Source organism: Tyto alba, unplaced genomic scaffold, assembly GCF_018691265.1.
Source record: "Tyto alba isolate M040663 unplaced genomic scaffold, T.alba_DEE_v4.0 Super-Scaffold_42, whole genome shotgun sequence".
In the NCBI taxonomy this organism is placed as follows: Eukaryota; Metazoa; Chordata; class Aves; order Strigiformes; family Tytonidae; genus Tyto; species Tyto alba.
Genome location: NW_024881318.1, coordinates 17,974,987 through 17,991,967, shown reverse-complemented (window position 1 = coordinate 17,991,967; position 16,981 = coordinate 17,974,987). Strand labels below are relative to the sequence as shown.

The following is a 16,981-nucleotide window of genomic DNA, read 5'->3' as shown; positions in this document are numbered from 1 at the left end:
GGCTTTAATTGAGTTCTCAATTTTCCTTTAAATGAAGGAGAACTAGAAGCCTAACCCAAGTATGAGGAACATTAAAACACTGAGGTCTGCAGTGCCCATAACTTAAGCATGTTCAGCTCCAGGCTGTATTTCACAGCAGCACGAGGCATAAAACAGTAAAGCGGTACAGACTGAAGAGACATTCAGCACTTGGAGCTTACAACAGCCAGGATGCCAAAACCAAACACCTTTGCTGGTACTTTACTGAAGTGCCTCTAAAACTGGGATTAGGAGCATAATAAAGGCTTCCTGGACGAATATTCTCATGAAAGCCAGGTACTCCTCCCAGGCAAGGTAGTTTCCATGTTCCAAGGGGTACCCGAATGTCTTGATTATAGAGGTTTGTGGAGGATGAGCATTGCTCTTGTGCTGATGTGGACTCACAAAGAGCAGAGTCCAGATGATATTGGCAACTAGGGACACAGTTCTGCTCCCTCAATTGTCACTATATGGCTTCAGACAGTGGCCAAAAAGCAAGTCCTCTGTTTTCCTCAGGTTCCTACTGTGAGTCCATCCTGGTTGTTGTGAGGGTGTTGTGTCCCTGGCCATGACTGACATACTCCAGTCTATTGGCTAAGATACAAAGCTGAAGGCTGAACTCAACACCTCTCCCAGACTAAGGATAGCCTAGAGCCCAGGACTGTGGTCTGACACAAGGCAGGAGTGCTCCTTCAATTTTTGCCCCTGGCTCTTTATTCCAGCTCTATAGCCCTTCAACTTTGCCCTTGGCTGTTTATTCCTACCTCCTACCAGACTTCCAGTGGCTTGATGTTTGTATTCAGTGTAATTCACAGCAGAGGAACTATTCAGTTAAAAAATACCTTGAAGGGAGGTTAATAACACAAAGAAAAACAACAACAAAAAAAAGTGTTTCCTTGATCTGTCTTAGTGTGTGGATAAATGTGTGCAGAGATTTATGACAATACAATGCAGTAGAGGATCATAGAAGCAGCAACACAATGGATGTTCAAGTTCACACTGCTGGCAGAAAAAGTACCTGCCAAACCCTAATCTAGGCCAACACATGTGTTAACTCAGCCTGTGCTTCATGCGTTCACAGTGTCTGCCTCAAGAACATGCTTTGCAGCCTCTGTGGTGAGCTGTGCTTCAGAGCAGTCAGCACCAAACAGAGCCAAGTGTCAATGTGAATCAGTTTTAGCTCAGTGCTGACACATGGGGTTCTATGACACAGGGATGGTTGTTCACTGCATCTCAGTTGACCCAAGTGGGGAAGGAAGTTGCTTAGACAACCAGCTTGGCAAAGACAGGGAACAAGACAGAGCATGCTCAGTCACACAATTTTCATCACGTATGTACGTTTCTCGTGTCTCCAGTGCTGTCCACACATGTTCTAAGAAGTGTTTTGCAGAAAATAGTTTTCTGCCTGAAGAGGCTTAATATTATAGCCCTGATGCTACAATAAATCATTCCCTGGGTGGGCAGCTCCTTTGACTTTACTAGGGATGTGCAGAAGCAGATTGAGATTGCTGTCAATCTGCAAACTAGTGAAAGCAAAGGCGCTTGTTACACCAGAAGGGAGGATGTGAGGATGTATGCACATATGTAATTAAGTGGGTACTAGGTTAGGATTGCACGTCAGTGGTAGAGATGTTTTTGTATAAAAATAAAAACACAACAGAGGGTAAAAATAGGTCCACCTTGATGGAAACTCCTGGAACGGATACAGAATTTGCCAGAATATTTAACCTAATGCAAACAGTTGCATGCTTTTATGAAAACATCCTTCAACTTGACTTTCAAATACACTGGGATTATATTCTTTACTAGAGTTAGAATTTCTGTTTCTGTACAAGTACAGACCTTTTATTAGCCTGCAAGAGAACTGTGGTTAACCATGGTTACTAACACACACCAAACAATATTTCTAAAGTCAGGCCCAGAAAGGAAAGCTGCTTCTAATAAATGGATTGTGCTATTGTGTCCTCCAAGGCCATACCTAAAGGTATCTTATTTGCACATTATTTAATACTATAATATCCCAATCTCTGATGCATTGTGTTAAGAAATATTGAAACCTACCTCTGAAAAATTACATGGAAAGACTGACAGGAGGAATGCCATGAACCATGTAAATATAAAACTTTACATGCTCCTGAAAAGCATTTGTTAAGAATCTCCACATCCTCTCCAGCTGAGCTGTCTTTGTCTTGCTACTTTTATGCTGATGCATAGAAATTCGGTTCCAAGAAATGAGTGGGTTTACAGCTCAGTCCAAGGATAGTATGGGAGAAAGCATATTTCTTTCACTGGATAGGGCTCAGGGTAGGGAGAGGGTGTTGCTGCCTGGAAACTTTGTGCAGGGAGAATTTTGAAAATTCTAGCCACTTATTCAGGATTCACTGAAGCTAGCAGCTCAGTTGAATTAGATGAATTCTGGTCGAATGGTTCCTGTTGATGTAGAGATCAGCTCTGCAGTGCATGTAAAGTTCATAACAGCTTAGGGTGCTTCAAATTCATCCAACATTGATCAGACATGTTCAGGCCATGGACTGAAACACAGAAAATCTGAAGCATCAACTTACTACACAATGTAGTACAGGGAACATTTCTTTGTGGGATCTCATAGAAATAGAGAAAGCATGGCAATATCCAGCTGATGAATAAGTGAACAGAAAGGTATGACTAACAGGAATGGCACTGTATTGGAAACAGAGCCAACATCACAGTAATAAGAATTGCTAAATAAGGAGCACAATTCAAAGTTGCACAGAGCAAGGCAGTATGTTTGAATGTGATTGATACACTGATGTTGGGGAGCTAACAGAAGGCCTTGCAATATTAAGAGTATATGAATATCTGAGATGTTCTCAGTATCTTTTATTTTTCTCTGGCTATTACAAATCTACATTAACTTCTGACTCTCATAAATCCTCTTTTTCATTATGTAATTAGGCCCTTCCACTACTGTGCAAAGTAAGCCTCTTCAATTTCATATCCATAAATCAGACATAGTTCTAGGACTGGTTCCACTAACCCTTCCACAGTTAGCAAGATTGTTACCATTTGTTGGTGTTTCTTCAGAAATTTATGTTTAGCTTAATTTATTTCCAAGAACTATGGTGTATCTTATTTCACTGACCTGATGACTGACCTCTCATGCTACTGTACGGGACTCAGCAATGAGATGCATCCAACACAATGATTAAGCATGTGCTGAACATTACACTGCCAGTATAATCAACTGCAGGATGGCACAAATGCTTAGGTTGGGAAACAGGCCTGCAACTGTAAATCAGTTTACAGCATGTAGGTTATTCTAGCAGAGGAACTTCAGCAGTAGGTCCCTTCTTGGGCATTAGTTCACTGAAGGCCTGTAGACATTTGTAACTGAAGGGTTTAGACTCATCTGAAGGAAGTATGAATGGAAATGCCTGCATGTGGAAACATCAGAAGACGCACTAGAGCAAGGGTGGAAAGAACGAGCATTAATGGACGTGATGAACATGAAAGACAGCAGTCAAATCAAGGAATGGTGAGGAGTGTGTTGTTTACATTAAGACCACAACACAAGACCAAAAGTTCAGTCCCTTTCCTCTGATAAAACCATAGCATAAACAATTTGTCATGCCCAAGACTGTGCTCTGATAACATGGGCTCAGATAACATCTTCCCTAGAGGAAGACAGGCAATAGCCATAAAGATGGCAAAATGAGGGAATAAAGAAGTGGACAGAAGTTTTTTCCAAAGATTCCTGGAGGATAAGGCTAGCAAGGGTCTGAGGCAATATCATTGCCTAACAATTGCTTGACTCAGGAAGATATGAAAGACCTGTTCAAAAAAATTGTTGCCAGTCAAGACAGACCCAACGTATTTAGTGAGGACTTAACCGTTGGTGCCCCTTGTCCTCCACCCTATGTACAAATGACCATGGTCAGACCACTTGGACACAAAGACCTTGACACCTGGCAGTGTGTGGCAATGAGATCCACCTGCTAGCATCTCTGTATTGCATGGGAGACGCTTTACCTTCACTGCTGACCATAGGGGTCTTGTTGCTGGTAGTGAATCCAGTATTTCCACACCATGTATTTTTCATGCATCTGAAGTAGAATTTTTTCCAGTGAAAGGAATGCAAGTGCCTTAATTTTAATTGTTTTTGGCAAGTAGTGTTTTTCTTTCCATTTCTTCTTAAATTCATGGCACTATCTAAGTTAGCGCAGGTCAGTAGATCAAAGTCCTTCATTGCTTCTCCCTGCAAACACAAAAACCACAATAGACTGTATGGTTTTCGGGCAGACAGGGGAGACCAGGGAATTTTTTTAAGCCCTTTAGCAATATAGTGCCAATAAGTCACTAGGTTTACAGGCACAGGCCCCTAATGAGAAAAAAAAAATATATTTGTATTTGAAAAAAATATTAATTACAAAGAGTTTATTTCTTGAGGGTCTGTGTACTCATTTCCAAGAATAGCTCTGTGCCAGTTTGACAACACAGTGATGCTTCCACTGAGACCTCATAGGAAAGAGACGCTGCTTGGTGAGTGCACCAAAACACATGCATTATCCACAGTTCTCCAGGTTATTCTTGGCATGAACAGAGGCTACTCCTGCTCTTATCACAGCCAATGTGAGTTTTGTTATTGGTTTTCCTGAATACATTCCGTCAGACCCAAATTTGCTTAGCTGGTTCTATTATATAACCATTTTTTTAAGAAAACAGGGATAGTCCATAAGAAGAATCACTGGCAGACCTTTGCTAGCAATATTATATATTTACAATCTCTGGTGTTTGGAAATACTGGTAGAATTACTATCCCTCACACTTCTAGTTAAACTGTATGGTTTGTAAAATGTATGCACAACTTCTCAGCAAAGGAAGTTCTTTAATATTCTTTATTGGCTGAAGGAAAGTGGGTGCCAAATACAACTGTGAAATGGGAAACAATGCACAAAGGAAAAGTTCCAGAACATCAACACATCCGTTCCTTTCCTCTGCCATAAATAACCAACACACCCTTAAATACAAGACTAAATGGCTCCAGGAAACTCTCATTAATGAAAACGTCCTAGCTGGGCTTCTCACTTTCATTTGGAATTTACATCCCCCAAGAAGTTTTTTCTGACCTAGATAGCAGATACTTTGTTCTCTAAGTAATACTAAGCACTGAGATAAACTAAGATAAACCCAAACTAGCCTACTATCTGGAAAGACTTAAACCTTGCTCTCTCACTGTCCAAAATATTAATGTTGAAAGGCACAGCTCTGCTGCTGTTAAAATCAATGAAGATATCCTACACTGGGTATATAAAGACACAGTGTGTGTTCCAGCATCTGTCCTTCAGTTTTCTGGAAACCAGAGATAAAGCAGGAAACAAAAATAAATGGCCTGCATATATGTACTGCATGCAGATAAGCTGCATTATAAAATAGCAGCTATGATATTTTACAGGGAAGGTCTCATGATGAGACAGGATGCATAGATCGCATATTTTCTGCAGATAAGAATTAGTAGGGTAATTACACCACTCATTTGTCTAGGGAATATTGATATCAAAATTAGCATATTTCACTGTATAAAAAAGAGATAATGGATTCCAACCATCTGTAGCTTTATTACCTTGAAACTTATACTACACAGACTTATCTTAAATAGCATCATATCTAGAAAGTTTCCTAACTTCCAAATGAGTCATTAAAAATTGAGCCATTAATACAATATCAAAACCTTAAAATAAATTCAGGAACTACCCCTACCTCTGATTTCTCCTGGCAGCTTCTTCTAATTTCACAACCACATTTTTCCACTTAAAAAAACAAAACAAAACAAAACAAAACAAAAACAAAACCAAACAAAACCCAACCAACAACAACAAAACCCACACATCTTTCCTCAGTTCCTGTATGGAATATTTGTGGATTACAGGGAAGATGCCTTGCTAGTTAAAAATAGTAAAAATTACTACTGATTGACTTAATCCTATAGAAAATGAGCCAGATCTTCTGCAATTACTTGTGGTACACATGGTACTATGTCCGTGGTATAGAGCTTCCTGATAAGTGAGATGTCTGTAAGCCTTTACTCAGGTTGAAATAACATGAGCAACAGAAAAGAAAGGTGGTACAATTTCATTTCACATTTTCCATGCCTTTGAAAGTTCATTCTTGTGCCACTTTTGTGGATGGAAACCTGCATTTGTGGGTCTGTGGGCAAGGTGCATCCTTCTGAGACTTGGATGCAGACCTAGGGTGAGCACCAGCCTCCAGTTAATGAGGACATGAAACAGAGAAAGGGAGAGGCAGTCCTCCCTTGAATGGGTCACACACAGCAAAATGGTCACATTCTCCCCAAGCTTTCTGATGCTATGGATATTCCCAGTTTCATTGTGATTTGGCTGCTGTTGCATGAAAAGAGGGCGTGAGGCCTTCTGGGCTAGAATGGGAACACGGAACTAAGTGCAAAAATGGTCTTAGGCAACTGACATACCAAACCCCTTGTTGCCTGGAGTGAAGTCTAGACCACAAATTTAGCCATCCAGCAGACCTTCTCAGCGGTGAGAGATCCGGGACTGTGAAGAGCTGACTGATGTGCTAGAAAGGTACCTGCTCAAACCTACTAGATACAAGACCCCCAAGAGATCTCTCTTAAAGTCTGTCCGTCCTTGGAGTTACGAATGTTTCAGTATGTATGTATGAGGAGAAGGCATCATCTTCTGCTTGGGATTCACAGCCCAGGGCTTCTCTCCAAATGCTATTTAAAAAACCCTTTCTTTCCTAAGAATGGTATGTGTATAAGGAGACTCAATCCTTCCTCTTGAGAAGGTGACACAGGTCAACAGAGAGACAACTGTCTCAGGATACAAGGCCTGAAGTCAAGCACGCTCTTGAGTCAGAAGAGATCTGAACTCATGTTCAGATGCGTGACCTAACCACAAGGTTCATGCATCTCTTGCTGGACTACTGAAGCTTCAATTCTCTTTGCACAAGCAAAAATACTGGAAAGGGGAGGAAATGGTGGAAATTTCTTCTCTATGATGTTGCCTGTGTTCACTCAGCCTAAGCGAGGAATGTGCAAGATGGCAGGAGACTCCGGCTTTGGGGACCTGGAATCACCTACTTAGCCAAGATGGGACACAAGTCTGGCCCTGGACCTCCACACAAGTATTTGCAGTTCTTTATCATCTAGGTTCTGAGAAAAACAATCTACAGCAACTCTGAAAACCTCTGTAGGAAAATGTAGACAGAAAAATGCAAGGAAAACCAAGCAGTTACTTTTTTTCCCCGTTCTGCTGTGGTTTGCTGGGGAACAAGAAAGGAGACACAGGCTTGCCAACTCTTCTGATTTTATGGGCCTCGTGGTATATATTTTTTTAATTGCCTGACTCTTGAGACTGTGGGATTGTGAGGATTTCAAGTGCAATTTAAAAGGGAGGCTGGCATGTCGCTGTTGTGGCTTCAAAGAAATGTTGGAGGTCAAGTCCCAGACCTCAAAAACTAGAGACAAATACAAAGATAAAATGAACCAACCTCCTGGGTTTGGAGGGCTAGGCCCACCGCTTTAAACCCTGGAGGGCTGGCAGCACTGGCGATAGTCAAAACACATTTCTAAGGAGGATATTTGACCGTGTCCCGCAGAGAACCTGCGACGATCTGATCAGATCCGCGACTTCATCCACCCCCGGCAGCACGCTCTTCACAGCCCACTGGGGACCCGACGAAACCACCGGCCACTGAAGTATCCGCAAGAATTTACTCCCGACCGGACCCCGGCAACGCCACTCAAGGCGAATGCCAGCCTGAAACCCTGGATCGCTCCGGCGCGATAAAACCAGGGCTGGAGGCGCCGCGCCTCCGACCGAGCGCGTCCCCGCGGCCCGGGCCCGGCGGCGGGAGGCGGCGGCGCCCCGGGGGCAGGGCCCGGGGGTGGCGGCGGCGCCGGGCGGTGCGCGGCGCAGGCTCCTCCCGCCGGCAGCCCGCCAGCCCCTCTCCTCCATCCCTCCCTCCCTCCCTCCCGCCCCGGCTCCATCCCTCCTTCCTGTCGGCGCTGCGCACTGCTGCCCGCCGGAGCTGGGCCGCCCGGGACCGCGCCGCGGGCAGCCCCGCGCATCCCCCCTCCCCGCCGCGGCATGAGGCAGCCGCCGGGCTCGGCGAGGCGGCGGCGGGTGAGTGCCGGGCTCGGCGGCCCCGCGGCGGGGGGGCTCCGCTCGCACCTGGGAGGGGGCGGCCCGAGGGACGCGACGATAGGTGCCCCCATCATCCATCCATCCATCATCCATCCATCCATCCATCCATCCATCCATCCTTCCCTCCCTCCATCCCTCCGCGGGGAGGTGCAGGCGAGGAGGGGCGAAGCGCGGGTTGCCAGCCCAGCCAGGACCCGGAGGGGCCGAGGGGAGTTTCCGAGCCCCCCCCGCCCTCCTCCCCGCTTTTCTCTGGCGCGGCGCTGCGGCTGGGGGCGGGGGACAGGTGGCGGGGGCGGCGGGGCCGGGGCCGGGGCCGGTGCGGGCGCAGACCGCGGCAGCCTCCCCCGGGGCTACGGGGGAGAGAGGGACCGGCGGCTCCTCTCTGCCGCTGCCCGGAGCCTGCGGCTTAAATAGAGGCTGTGTTTTGTCAACAGCTCATTCTGCTGGCCGGCAGGTTGGTTGGACTGAACAGCGGGTAAATAACATGCCTCTTTTTGCGCCTTTTTTTTTTTTTTTTTTTTTTTTTTTTAAATAACTAGCACCTTTCCAAAAAAAGGGGACCTTGAGAGGGGAATCCAGAGCCCCAGTCTACAGCTGGGGAGCATCCAGGCACGCTGTGTGCCTCGCCACACGCTGGCTGGCTGTACAGGGACACTAGCATGGTGGCAGCTTGCTGTGTCTATTTTGAGTGATTGAATTTCTAATGTGTTTAGAGAGTGTGTTTAAAAAAGATCTTTAAGCCTCTGAGGTAGTTCTGGAAAGAACGTCATTTCCTTGTTAAAATTCAACGTGTAAGTAAATCTGAACTGGGCATATTGTGCTGGCATGCTGTGTGTTGTTTCGGTAGGAATTGGTGATATATGTGGTTGATTTGGTTTTTAATTGTAACTGGTGGTGGTCGCCTGGGAGCTTTGCTATAAATGGGAGTAAAGGTCTGGATAGATAAAATAACCTAGTGCTGGGGACATTCTCACTGTGAGCTGTTGTGCAGGAATTGTCACTCTGATTCTTTTCCACCGACTTTCACACTTAAAAACTCCACTGCAAAAATAGTCAGGTATTCATATTCCATAATCAAGCTGGCCGTGTCCTGTCAAATTCCCTTTAGGGAAGCATGGACATTCAGTAGCTTTCTGTTGCCTTTGACATCTCACCTGGAAGTCCATTCTGCCTTTTTTTCCTTACTGTAAAATAATTCTTTAAATTCTTCTTAAACCTTTAGTTCAACTCCTCATCATGAATCCAGACTGTTAATCAGACTTAGCAGGTTTAGTAGCTGTGGAGAGGATTAAAGTCCATGTCATGCCATGTTCTCTCTCAAATCCGCATGTGGCAGTGGCAGCTGAGACAATACGTTGTTTAATGCAGATCCATCAGTGCACATGTACTTTATATATAAAGCTTCACATATTCTCTAGGGAAGAATGCATGATTTCCTTGATCTGCAAAAAGTCTGTGCTTGTCCTTCTCAACCATTGTATGCTGTATGGTTTTGGTGATAAAGATAAGCTTTGATTTCTGAATGTTTTTGATGATAAAGGTAAGCATGCGCATAGAAGTGTCCTGGATTTGGCCCCAGTGTGAATCAAGATAGAAAAAAAAAAAATGTTTGATGAGGTGAAGGATTAGGATGTGGAAGAGACAGAAGCAAATGCAGGGAGTGGATCCACAGAATGAGTAGTGCCTTATCTGCAGTTGGTATTGCTCAGCGTGGGCTGCCTGTCTTCAGCTGGATGGGGATCTGCAGGTTACTTCTGAGAGCTCTGCTGAGACTACTAAAAGACAGTCTGGTGTCAGTAGGCTGCAGGGCTATGTATCTACACTGGAAAATGTTGTAGAAGTCTACGAATGGAAAGCTTAAAAATCACTAACTTGGAACTAGTTTGGAGTATCACTTTTAGGCAGTCAATAGATCACCTGATTTTGTTTGATATTGCTCTGTGTTTACTTAGTCTTCGCATCCTTTCATCTTATCACTGTTTCACCTATTCAAACTTCTATCAGTGTTATTAAGTGATAACAGTTTCCATTGTGCACTCTCCAAACACATTGCTTTAGTCACTTAGAGCAGCCTGTAGCAAGTACTATCTGTGAGTCTGATTGTGCAAAATCCCTTTACAGGTGTGCTGAGGAAAAGGACTTAACCTTTAGGTGAGGGCATTCTCGAAGACTTGCCAAAGGCAAGTCAGGAATACATGGGAACAGTCATATAGGTGGAGATGCTCTCCAAGAAAGAGAGAGAAACATATTTTCACAGGTGTCAAAGCTGCTGCTGTTACCTTAGCAGGGAATTCATTGGGCTTTAGTTTTCAAGTGCTTGATGAATTTTATGATCTATGGCTGTAAGGTAACATCTCTTTCAATATCATTCAGCTCAGGGCTTTAGTAAGTTCAAAAAAAAAATCTGAATTTATTAATATCTGTAGGTAATGCTAGAACAGAGTCTGTAAATCCATTAGAAATATCTCTCTTAGAGAATGAATATTAGATTGTTTAATCCAGTGGGTGACTGACAGCAAGTTCTGTGCCTAATAAGATGTATTTAAACTCAGTATGTTAGTAAGAATTCCACCTGAAAGATTAAATGGTACCTCAAGAAGAAAGTGTCTGGCTGTCTTAAACAATCTAGATATTTATAAATACTGACTCTGTCTTGCGGAGTGCAGTGCATCACAGGGCTGATGCAGATGGATTACGTTTTTCTTCAAATAAATCAACAGATGATGTGACCAGGTAAATGAGGTTCTTTCCCAGTTATGCTGTGTGCTAGTGCTCAGAGGGACGCAGACTGGGCTAAATTAAGCAGTTCCTGTTGTGTTGATACATTTGTTGGATGAAAGCAAAAATAATCTGATACAGTTTAAAATGATAGTTTATATTAGCATGTAATTAAATTATTTGAGCTGCTGAAAGGCAGCTTTTGGATAATGGAAGGAAAAATAGAAAAAAGAACTCGGGGAAACTTACTGGAGTTACTTTTGTTCCATTTTCAATAATATGCACTGATCTAGGACACGGTTATAAAAGAAACACTGGGATCTTAGATTCAGACTGATGTTGAAATACAGAGATGATTCAAGTGAAATTATATTAATTAGCAGTAGAAGAAGAGGTCTGATGAGGGAATTTTAAGAATACTTGTATAAGTGGAAGGATTGAGAACTCAAAACGAGATACTGGTGGCTCTTTGAGAGGGGATGCTGTTGCTCTGAGTTAGACATTGATTCACATGCAGAGAGACACAGAGAACAGTCAACTTTATTCCTGTTACCATAACTAGTTAGAATTAGTTGAAATTATTCATATTTTGCTGCATCTTTTCCTCTGATTTATTTACGACTCCTTTTTGACTGTTAAGCAATAGATTTCTGTCTAAAAATAAGAAAAACAAATTAGTTCTAGATAAGGCTTGAGAAGTGATCGTGCGCTGTGCCCCACAGCTGGATGATGTATTTCATTCCATAAACACTTTAATGTAAAAGTTATAAATAATCCTTGGGAGCAGGACCTGGAGCCTGTGGTCCCTCACTTGAGAGGGTGAGTGCCCTCTCACAAGGACACAGAGTCCTACTCTGAGTCAGTGGTTACTTAAGCTGTGGAGAGAAATACCATCTACAGAAAGACTGGAGAAGTCTCCATCCTGATTTGTCTGTTACTTCGAGTAGTCTCTGGGGTGGTCAGAGGTGTTTCCCATACACCAGAGAGTGCTGCAGTGGCTGGGCTGCCTTAGAAAAGGGAGCACCACTGCTGTTTTCTTTTCCTGACTGTGTCTTAAAACAAAATCAAAGGCTTCTGCTTTTTCTGGGGAACCTGATTTTTTTGTGGTTCTGCACTCATTTTATCAGCAGACACAGGCAGGGAATAATTGCTTTGTGAATCTTGAGTGCCTAAACATCAGACAGGTGGTGTGGCCCTGCCAAAGATGAGACTCTGCATCTGTGAACGCTGATGCCTACAAAATTTATCATCACCTCTCTCTTTTTCTTTTTTTTTTTCTTTTTACTTCCCACTAATACTTAGCTGCAGCTAAATGAGATTTTTGAACCTGTTTCTTTTAGGTTTAAGCGTCAAAAGGTCAGGGTTTCTTATAGGTGCTTAAGTGTCCCCAGGGATCATCTTCCAGAATCATATGGATCTCTTCCAGAGTCATTAGCATGGCAGTGATGGGGGTCATATAAATTCCTAGATGGCCAGAGCTGTTTTCTTGCCTGCCTTTGTGGGGATGGAAGGGCAGGTAGGATACTGATCACCAGCAAACGCTGTTCTTTGTTCCTGTGTTCTTTGCTTGCCTTACTGACTTCCAAACTGTCAGACAGAAATTTGAATGATACCTGGAGATTCTGATCTGACACTAAGATCGAGGGACTGCCTTTCATATGCACCCTCAGTTTTTTGCTGATCATTGCTGTCCTCCCTCCCCTGGAAAATTTGCAATCTGTAAATCTGCAGACTGTGAGAGCCCTCCTGCTGTGTGTCTATAAGGTCCTTGCACTTCCTGCAAGAACCAGAAACTCTCCGCAGGGGCTTTTGCCCCTCTGCTCCTGTCTCCCTTTCCCGGCTGCCGTCTCGTGGAATCGCTCCTAGTAGCAAGTTTCACTGCAAGCAGAAAGTGCTTAGGCTAAAAATACCTCCTAACCCATCGGTATGAATGTTGGTCAGGGTGTAAGGTTTTGAAGGGCATATATCTCCCCTCCTTCCCATGCACGGTCTGCAGCTGGCACTGGGGTGAGGTCAAAGACTGTTGCTACAACAGAAGCAGCTTTCCCTTATCCCACAGGCAGAAAACTGCTGAGTTGTCAGCTGTTGAGTCCAAATTATGCCTTTTACCTCAGGGAGCACAAGTTATAAAAGCACGTGTCATGGAAACAAGGACAGCACTGTAGCAATTCCTTGCTCCTTCTGCCTCACTTCCTACCCTGCCAAAAACCACAGCAGAGGATGGGCAGCCTGTGTTGCCAGCTTGGTGTTAGGGGAGCACTTGGGAGCAGAATGGCTTCCCCCCTTCTTGGGCCACGTGTTGTCAGGGAGTAGAGTAGCCTTTCTCACCTGTAAACCCAGCAATTTAGGGGCAGCTTCCTGCAAAACCAAAAAGCACATCTCTTCAACCAGGCTTGGCCTCCTGAAATTTCCTGAAGGCTTAAGTAGACAAAGCAATGCTTTCTTTGGGTTGCTTTTAGGCTGCAGCATTTTCCAAATAGTTTCACTGATACAGTAATGTTGCTTAGAGAATTACTGTCAGTTTTTTATTTTTTGGTGGAGAATACTTCTATATTGATGAGCAACATTATACCAGTGTTCTCTGCTAGTATAGCTTACTGTATTTTGATCATCAGTCAAAAGCACTTTCTTTTGGAATATACATATATTCCTAAAATAGAGGTATGTGTTTGTGCTTGCTGTGTACCTATAGCTGCACTGGTAGTAGCTTTGTAATATTGACTGAACCTAGATAGCTTCTTATCAAGGTAGCCTGGCAGTTTGTAGTGAATAATCATGAAATTTAAATAAAGCAATGTATTTGTATGATTTCTTTAGGTGATAAACATTGTCTGAAAAGTATGCTGCTTACGCTTGCATATTTTTGTCATTATTGCACAAGTTGCTTAAAGGTATAATAAAACTACAGGGAACAGGGGTGGTTGATGGTGGTTTACACCTGGCTCAGAAATGGTCCATGTTTTACTTCTGGGCCTCAGTCATCCATCTAAACTAGTTTTGCTCCTTGAATAAATCGATTACTTCCCTCCATGATGAAATGCAAGTTCAGTTGACTAGATAGCATGGTTAAAGGTTTATTCTGGATGGTTTGGATATGGCCTATGGCAAGCTTGGCTGGCATCATGAGCAGAGCAAGCCAGCTCTCTCCTAGCTGGCTTTATGCCCTCAAATGCCACCCACGTTGTGCCCTTGGGCATGCCACACATTTCAGCCTAAAGCTTTAAAAACTACTTTCTCTTCATTTCAAGCACTTTGAACGTAGAAGCACAGAAAAAGCTGTTTTGGAGCCAGATGGTGACCTGGGCCATTTGCTGTGGTCTGGTCCAGACGTGGATGTGTTGGTCCCAAATAGTGTGAAGGCAAGCCCGTCTGCAGCATGTAGGCTGGGATTGGAGATACCTCCACATTGCAGTCCACTAGGGTGGTTTGAACATCTCTGATATTCATGCTTTCTGTAACTTTACAAGCTGCATTTCAAATTACTTGCATGTTTGGGAGTTGCACAGCATGTCCCACATGTCTTAGAGAGCCCAGAGGAGAAGAAGATATGGATAAGTGGGAGATGAGACACGGCTCTGCCCGTCATGGGGCAGGCACTTGCTTTTGAGGCTGGTGGTATCTGCCTTAGCCTGGTAGCCCTTCTTTCTTCCAATCAGGACTTAATATGGTCACCCAGAAGCTCTTGTGCCAAGACAGAAATGCTGCTCATCATATGATGTAACCTTGTTTGTATGGCTGACCACGGATATGCCCTTTTTGAACTGGGTGATCTAATGGCCTCTCTTAACTACAAAATCAGTGAGGACAGAGCTTCAAAATATCTTTCTCAAATAATTGGTCTTAGTATTACTGCAGGGCAAAAATGCTGCTTAAATCAAATGAACTTCAGAATAAAATTATAGTGGTCAGTATTATAGGTGGGTTTTCTGCAGGCTCTGAAGCCCAAAGGTGAATGTAAGTTGTAAATATTCCAACTACAACTAATTTTCACAGTATTTCATGTTTTGGATCAAGTTCAGCTCTTGTGGCAAAAGAGATGTTTGACCTCTGAGATTTTACAGCTACTCTGAAGCTAAAACCAATGAGATAAGCTTTTAATGTTTAATCCTAGGCAGAGAGAAAGAAGAGGAGAGAGAGAAAAAACAAAACAAAAATGTGATTTATTTATATTGTAGACTTTGGTGTTGTCTTGAGTTGTGTGCACCAAGGACTGAAGTGTTGAGTGTGTGAGGTGGACATAAACATCAAACTCTTTTACTTCTGCTAGGATTTCTGCCGGTTCTGATGATAATAATATCTGTTCCCTAGAGTCCACCTGTTCCTCTTCCTTTTCCCCTCCTTCCCCCAGCTCCATATTCTTCCAAAGGTCACAGCTATGAGAAGTCTTTAGTGTACAGGTCTCCAGGCACGTAACTCATAATTCATCTGCTAGAACAGCATTGTCACAATTCCCAATATAGAACAGCTTTTTCCTCCAAATTAAATGCAGTTGGCTTATTTCTTTTTTCGAAATGCTAGGAAACTTTTGAAAGAATATATTTTTGATCAAATGTTGCCTCATGTTTCAAGTGACAGGATCAGTCCAGGTGTAAATTCAGCAAGCTGTCATATGACCCTTATTTTAAAGCTTATCCCAAATCTGTAGTTTGTCCCCTGTATATTTTTGTCCTTCACCATTAAAACTTTAATTAGTGTGAGTTCTAAGCAAGCTCATCTAGTCTGACATTGGTGTAATGTGAATTGAAGACTTGTATTGAGCCCATATTTAGAATTTTTTTAGGAATGCATCCAATCTTATTTTTTTATTTCAGTCGCATCACCTCATTCTTGAAGAGCTTTGCCAATACTTAATTAGCTTTACTTTTCATAATGTGCACTTTTCAGTGGAGGTCTACAACATGGCATTGACTCTCATATCTCCTATATTGTGGGTTATATTTAAATCCTTTCTCTGTGTAGGTAACTGAGAACTGTGATCAGGTAAGCTTGTTGAACTAAATAGTTGCATTGGTTTAGGCTTTGCAACAACAGACGATCTCTCAGAGCTGAATTGCTCTATGTAATCATTTGATCCTGTGTATAAATCAACTTTGTACTGGATTAAACCATTTCCACTGCTAACGAATGGCTAGTTTTGTGCTGTTAGATCAAGTGCTTTTGTAAGGTAGACTCATCTGTACAGAATAAGTTGTGAGGACCTTTATCTTCAGTAACTTTTATGTATTTATTTTCTTGAGCTATGATAACTCATATTTTGAAAATTCAGTGTTTTCCAGTTGCTTCCTCATATTTCAACTAATGAATGGTGTAGCTGGTGTTAATGTGAAGAATGTATCCTTGAAAATATTAGATTCTTGGCTATTATCCTTTTGCCCTGCTGTGTGTTTGCTTGCTAATCAGTAGGTAACTCTGGTTTGCAGTTTGGACAGTGATTACTGCAGACAGAAATGGGAGCAAGCACTCAGCACTACAATAGCTGCCCATAGAATTAGGTCACTAACAGGCTTTCAGCAAAATAATGTTAATTTTCTTCTCTCTTACACACTTAAACACAGAAGGCATATTTATAATTCCACATATTTTCTGAGTCATCCTATAGTGTAGCATTCTTCCCAATGGATTATATAGGAGTCTTTTAACTTCACACACCTAATGTGGCTGCCTCGTTCAGCATTCGTCTCTCCCATAATGAAGACTTAAGGACCGGGCCTATCACAGGCTCCTGCAGCTGGGCTTCTGCCAACAGTGCAAATGTAAGACTGTGCATACCTTTATTCATAAGCTAGAATTAGTCATATGCTTATGTGTTTGCAAATTCAGGAGCATTATGTATATATATGTGGTTAGTGAGGCTTATTATCTTGCATAAATCAGCAGTTAGTCACGAGCAGCACTCCATGGCTTTGAAATACCTTCTTGTGAGAGAGCACAGGTGATCTCTGATAGCATTTAGCTTCTTGTTTCATGGGACAGGAGAATTAAGACAAATAAAATGCTGCAATCTAAACCCAGATATTTGATGAACTAATAATTTCAATAAGAATTCAATAAGTATTGGTAATAATTGCCTCCAGTTGATCTTT

The 16,981-nt window shown here is 42.8% G+C and overlaps 1 protein-coding gene across 1 annotated transcript in view; it reads left to right on the top strand.

Moving 5' to 3' along the window:
* The first annotated feature begins 8,037 nt into the window (after nucleotides 1-8,037).
* The window catches only part of LOC104360622 (LIF receptor subunit alpha), a 56,053-nt gene continuing 47,109 nt past the window's right edge, over nucleotides 8,038-16,981 (top strand). Inside the window, exon 1 of the mRNA XM_032992219.2 lies at nucleotides 8,038-8,159. The gene's annotated coding sequence lies outside the window, so the exon portion shown is untranslated. The remainder of the gene's footprint in view (nucleotides 8,160-16,981) is intronic.